At 39.0% G+C, this 6,858-nt stretch overlaps 1 long non-coding RNA gene across 1 annotated transcript; it reads right to left on the bottom strand.

Annotated features, from left to right (window-relative positions):
- Nucleotides 1–2,683: 2,683 nt before the first annotated feature.
- On the bottom strand, nt 2,684–6,514 carry LOC135327350 (uncharacterized). Its single transcript, XR_010387467.1, has 2 exons — nt 6,259–6,514; nt 2,684–4,000 (listed from the first exon to the last, which is right to left on the bottom strand). It is a non-coding gene; the product is annotated as an uncharacterized LOC135327350 (long non-coding RNA).
- Between the last annotated feature and the right edge of the window lie 344 nt (nt 6,515–6,858).

Raw genomic sequence — 6,858 nt, 5'->3', positions numbered from 1 at the left:
CTTTTTTTTTTCCTTGCTAACAATATAATGCAGTGTTTTCTGATGATCTAAACACTGTTCTGTTTTTTTCCATGCTTGCTTATGCAACCAGGCAATTCAGTATTGATATGGACATAAGTTTTTGATTACATTGTAAGTTATTTAAACTTTGCAGACTGCAGAGCTCCCCAAAGACCTTTGCAACCATTGTTAATAAACTATTGTTTTGAGGCCAATCATACTTTCTGCTTACTTGTACAGTGTCTCACGCTTGACTATAAGCAGATATGCAGAAACAATGGATAAGCATTGACTCTAAACAAACCCAAGAAAACCTTTGAGGTTATGTATGAACTTGTACTGGAAAAATGGCTAGCAACATCTGGCTGAAAAATAACAAAGAATGTTGCTGTCTTGGCAAAATGCTCCTAAACACTGCCTTTCAGGTAAGGAACTGGCAGATCCTATTGATGGAGCCAGTGATCTCTTGGCTAGTCATCAGACAGAGTCTGACAGGTCTATGGCATGAAACTTTAGACCAAGCTGAAGTCCCATCAGCTGACAGCTTTATGTGGGGGCTGTATAGATACCAGTCCTGAACTTGCTCTTAGTGATAGCTATAGCTTCTAGATCCATTTGCTTTGGGGCAGTGGGAAAGGAGGGAAGAAACACTTCATCACTATGCCGATAGACAACAGTGCACCACTGGTGTTCACAGCTGAGAGTTACAGAGGACAAGTCATGGTGGTGCACAGAAGCTTCTGTTAGGATGCTACAATCTGAGAAACATTGCTGAGGTAATATTACAGAAAAGGGACAGCATTTCAACACATCGGGCTTGATCTCCTCTGAGTGCTTGTATTTCCAGTGTGGGAAAGAACACCACTTGCTAATTTGACTACTCATGAAGCACAGTGGCTTTCCCAGCAACCCCTTCAGTTAGGATGGCCTGCAATGCACCAATGCAGTAACTTCAAGCAGGGTTCCAACCCAAAACCAATAGGAACCCAAAACTTAATCCAAATACGTATTGCTCAAAAGGCTACCATTTACAGGAGAAGGCCTTTAAAACACAGACGTCTTGACTATACTGGCAGACAATTTTTTGTAAATGCAAGTATGGTTTCAGTGCTCTTGCCCCCAGTTTTCCTCCTTCTTACTTTTATAGAATTGGCAGCAGCTTCCACCCTCTGCAAGCGCTGTGGTTTGTGGTTAAAATCTGGCAAACTTTGTAAATCACTTAGGTATTGCCTATTTCATTGAAATACACTGTAATCAAAATAGAAATCACAATTCAAAGTTACTGAATTAGGTATTATTTGGCAAAGGGAGGCACAAAGACTGTAGGTCAGACATGTAGCTAGCTTTATTATGAGACACAGGGCCCATGATTCACTGGTCCTCTCTTTGCCATCACAGCCTGGCTTACTCACAGGGCACCTCATCAACAGCTACAGCCTGACAGACCTCCTTGCAAAACGTCAAGCACAGAGTCAATGCAAATGTCCTAGGATTTAGCAAAGGACTGATTCCTTTCTGCTTGTTGGCACCTTGCTCTATTCTGTAGCACGGACATCCAGCTCTTTAGCCTCCAAGACCTAGTTATACTAGAAAAAAAGCTTACTTAAAGATGGAATTAGACTATATGCTGTGTATTTATAAGATAATCCATTTTAATTTCATCTTCATCTAAAACAATGGGTTAACAGGGCATTAATCTGAAATTAAATACACACAGTCATCAAAATGAACACATTAGTCACTGTTACCTCATTTTGCAATGAAAGTTACTTGCATGGGAAGCAAACAATGGGTCTACTGATGACTATACTATTCCATTAAATATGAGTAACTTTTGCTGTTCATATGCTACTTAATGCTCCTTCTCATTAGCCTTTTGGGCACCCTTGGGCCTTCACTAAACAGTCTGCAACCAAATTATTCTGAACTGTAGAGTTCGCAATTCTGAACTTCTGTTATTCTGAACTTTCGAACAAATGACATAAAAATGATCAATGACTGTGTTATGATTCTGCTCATCATTTATAAGTGGCTTCATTTTGTTCATTTCTTAAACGGTGTAAAAAAAAAGTAGATGCTAACATATCACATTAGTTATTTGAGGTATTTTGAAGTCAGTTAAGCAGAACTTTTTGACTCCATCATCTCAGCTCTTACGCAGTTCCTCAGAAAATAATACCTTCACCGTTATTTTTAAATTTAATGTATTACTAATAACTCAGTAGATTTTAGGCTATTTGATTCCCAAGTAAGATGTAAATTGTAATGTAACTGAACAGTCTGATGGTGCTATAATGCCTTAGTATGAATATGTTGCCTGTATTAGCTATTAGAGCAGAGCCTGCTTTGTTGAAAACCTCTTTTTTGTTACATTCTGTTGACTAATCTTTCCACTTTGCTAAACCAGGTAGGAAACATGGTCTTCCGAAATTAAGGCTTCCTTCCAGGTATTGAAATAATTCTGTTATACCCCACTGATGAGTAGGCATTTAGGAAGTTATGAATAGATTTAGTGAGAAAATGCAGGAAAGTTTGCTGTATTCAATGTTAGTGGCATCCATCTCTATGCTTCCTTTTCGTTATTCCTGGTTATGATAACTCTGTAGCTCTGTGAAATAAAGTAAAGGATGACTGGAACTCTAAGTGGTGCTTAATGTAGCAAGCAAAAAAAAAGAAAACAGTCTAAAAAAGAAAAACATCTTTTGTATTTCTAACTGAAGAAGAAAATTTGTGATTTCTATTCATAATCTGTAAGTTTATGAGTTTATATCACATCCTAAATTCATCCTAAATGGTAAATTACAGTCAGACTAAATCAAACAAATGATGCAAAGGCAGAAATAAATCAGAGTCTCCATTTGATTATGAAAATCTAATAATTCATCTGTTCCATGCTGCATGAAACTCCATCTCCAGGCTACTTCATTATTTCTGAGGGCTGAGCTGAAACTGGAGCAGCACAACTCAGTTATGGCTCTGCTTGCTGAGGCAGGGTCATACAGAGATCATCAGTATTACAGTACTCTGAATATTGAAGTAATATCCAGCTAATTTTTTGTTAAAGGTGTTGATATTTAATTTACAAAACTGTCCTAATTTAAAAGTGAGTATATTGGTTTATTTCTGTCACAGCCCAAATTTGAGCTTGGTGAACAATCTGCAATTCGCATTGTAAAGCAGGAAGAATTTTGTTTGTTTGCTTATCAATTGCCTAGGAACAAAATCACAGCATTCCCAAAAGGATTAATTAAGTCAAAATTTGCCAAATTATTTCTGGAGATTAATAGTGAGCAGGACTGCTCCCTTCCCACTCATCCACTAACAGGGTAGGTCCAGGGAATAGATCTGTTCTACGCTAATAAGCAATGTTCAGTAAAGAGTTGTATAAAAGAAGCAAAGTTTGAAAAGGCAACCATATCAGCATGAAGGTTTTCCAATAGTATGATCACAGTTATATAACATTGTCTTTTTCATGACAGCATCTTATTTTTGCAGTGTTGGTTCCTATGATGTTAAAGAATATTCTCTGGTTTATCCTTCACTAGGCTCTAAGGTCCTAATGCACTTTTTCTCTTAGTGTATGGGAAAGTGCGGAAGAATGTCAAGGAGATAGACGATGGAAGCTAGCCAGACCGTTCTGTGGGAAAAGGAGCATCAACAGGGCGTGTTGACCCATAGTCACGTAGTTGAGCCTGTGCCAGGGTGGCGCTGCACCTGGGCTTTGAATCGGGAATAACAATGAGCTCAACACGCTTACTGCGCATGTGTATGGTACATGAAAACTTCATCTAGTGCCCCGCCCCGGTGTTCCTCACCCTGGACCGACGCTCAGCGGTGCCAGGGATCCCCTGCTCCATTACTGCCTTGATCGGGAAAATGCGGGGGAACCCCCGTTCAGATGCAGAGGTAATAAATGCTCCATATCGACCATCATATGCCTTGTGTTTGTGTATCCGTCCCTGCCGGGAGTCCAGGCGGTGCCCCTGCCTCACCCTTACACCTAGGAAAGAACAAAGGGTGTATTTTCACACAAAAAGTCTTTACCTTTTAGAAACAATTTATTTTTCTTAATGTGTCATTCTGCCTTGTAAACATAAACAGTAAACTGAAAGATTATTTTCTTACCTATACTTAATCCCTTGGCATTGTTAATATGGCAAAGAATTAATCACATATGTAGCATGGATTAATTAAGAAAACATTCATACTAGGTGCTGAAAACCTTCTTCTACAGCAAGAACACTATTTTACCCCAGGCACACTGATGTAAGACTGTTTTGTCAGCAGGATCTTGAAATAGAAGACTCGAACATAATTTGCTCTACAACTTTCAAGATGTTTAAGAAAGTATATTTAATTACAACTGTGTCCAAAATTTGATATCAGATACACTGATTTCAGTCAGGGGAAATATGAGGGGACCTACGGGATTCCTTCTATTTCACTTCATTGTAACTAAGAGAATTATTTTCCCCCTCCAAAAAATGATCTGGATTTACCTGAAGCCTTGCTGAACTCTTCAGTGGAATCCCAAAACCTGCTTTTCTAAAGAAGAAAAGGGGAAAGACAGAAACCAGAAGTCGAAGTTGTGTTAATTACCATTTTTATTGATCTCTGTCTGGAACACAGTTAAAAATGAAGGGATGAGGTCCTATTACTGTGTATAAGCTGACATGTAGGTATGTGTCATGACATGTGATAGGGTCCTTCTTACCCAGTTATCCAGACTGCCCCGGCAGTTATGTGTAGCACCTTTCCTGCGACATGTCCTGCTTGAAAGAGTTTGGGAGGGGTTGTTCAGTTCAAAAGGCTGATGCTGAAGAAATGACCTGATGTCTGATTTGGCTCAAATGCAGACATGAAACAAGATTCTCCACAGTCATTGCCTGAACTTTTACTCTTTCTAGCTGGGAAGATTTCCTGTCTTCTTACATACGCATCTTCACTAATCATGTATGCTCATCCACTTAAATGACTCTTCTCCATGCTCCACCAGCTGAATGGTGGCAGGTCACTTCTGACAAACTTCTAATGTGCTGGTGCTCATGGCACATTATTTAAAACCATCCCAGCTCAAAATCCTGGTTAAAGGGCTTTTGACTGGCTGGCTCAGTGGCCTACACTTAGGTGTCTGTCTCGTGCCATTTGAGAAGCTCTAGGGTACCCTGCCTGCTGCTAGCCCCAAAGACCACAGGTCTTCCAAGGATCCAGTGTCACCACGTCCAGCCCCATGTAGATGTTTGGATGGCCAAGTGACATCTGAGAGCTACTCAGGTGGCACTTGACACTGGTATGTAGGCAGTGGATTTGAACTGCTCCTGTCAATGGAGGGATCAGATGCAGCCCCTCCAAAACCTTGCTTAATTCATCTCCTATTAAGACAGCAGAGATGGTCCAGAAAGGTTCACAAGAAATGTTTTTAAATCATCCAGCTTGTACTCCAGCATCCAAGTCCCCAGCCCTTCTATACACATTTTTACATCAGAATATTGTAAGAACAGAAGATGTGGACTATTTTGTCTTGAGGTATAAGTTAATCAAGGCATATGAATCTGAAGAGATATCTATTATAGCAGCTATGCAGAAGGTTTTCAAAGCCTTAAAAAGTTCACAGAGGTTACTCCATTTCTACCTGTGCAGTTAGAGCAACCAGACTACTGTATCTTAATGTCAAAAAAACTCCCTTCTCAAGTAAAAAAGTTGCTGCCAGTTTAACGTTTTGACAAGAAAGAGAGAAGTCTTGTGTGACATGCAATAAAGGATTTGTCATGAAACAGATTATATACAATCAAGAATAAAAACTCTTTTTAAACTTTTAGCAAATTATTTAAAACTACATGTCACTAATTTAGGGCAATTATGCAGATATTTCTTCCATGAATGGAGACCATGGTATGTTTAGTATATTCCATTATTGCAAACTTCACTCAGTTTTTGTCTGGCATGATTGAGTCTGTCACTTAGAAAGAAGGCATTCAATAAAACCAGAGTACAGAGTGTTAAGTGTATCCCAGTACCTCGGGAAGCTAGAAGTAGAAAACTGTGAAAAGGGATGGGTATTCAAATCCTGTTCTACCTAACAAAGAACAGCATTAATATAGTTTTTAGAAGTATAATTTTTGGTGGAAAAGTTTAATTTATAAAAATTAGGGGTTAAGCAAATTATTATGCATGTATGATTTTCACATTTCTCCATTAAATGTCAGCAATACAGCTTAATTTTTTTGTGTGTGTGAAATTTTTTTCTGTTTCACTAACCTGTCATTCATTAGTTATATCACTTCTGATCTCTTCTTTGCTGTGGTAATGGCGCTTTCTGGAGCCTTCTGCCACTTCCGCCTAGTTGGAGAAAGGTTTTTCAGCACTTCAGATCAGGTGTGTGTGAGCCAGAGGAAACATCCGTCTTCATGTCCATGGCTTAACACATTGCACCAAAATGTCCTGGTTATTTTATAAGCAACATAAAAATTCAAGATCCCTGCTTCAAAACAGGCATTACTGAGAAGAATCCAGGCAGATCTATGCTACAGCTTTTGTCCCTTCTTAAAAATACTCCCTGCCTTTCTTTCTGTGAAATAACTCTATCCTTTAGGTGTCAGTAATATTGAATAAGAAAAAGGTGCTTGTGTTCCCATCATTCAGCATGCCAAACCCTTTCCTAGTTATACTGGTTTGTGCTTTTTAAGGGACATGACAGGAAGAACTGTAGACAAGCTTGAACTATAGCTGGTTCACAGTTGATCTTAAGTAGGTTCACTCATCATTATGTCCCTCTCGAATTGCCTGAAACAGGAAAAAAAAAAAAACAAAAAGAACAAGGTCCAGGCATCTGAACCCCCATATACAAGTACCCTCTTG

Source organism: Dromaius novaehollandiae, chromosome 2 (genome assembly GCF_036370855.1).
Source record: "Dromaius novaehollandiae isolate bDroNov1 chromosome 2, bDroNov1.hap1, whole genome shotgun sequence".
Classification (NCBI taxonomy): domain Eukaryota; kingdom Metazoa; phylum Chordata; class Aves; order Casuariiformes; family Dromaiidae; genus Dromaius; species Dromaius novaehollandiae.
The sequence above is the reverse complement of the archived record's forward strand: the minus strand, read 5'-3'. Positions and strand labels throughout refer to the sequence as shown.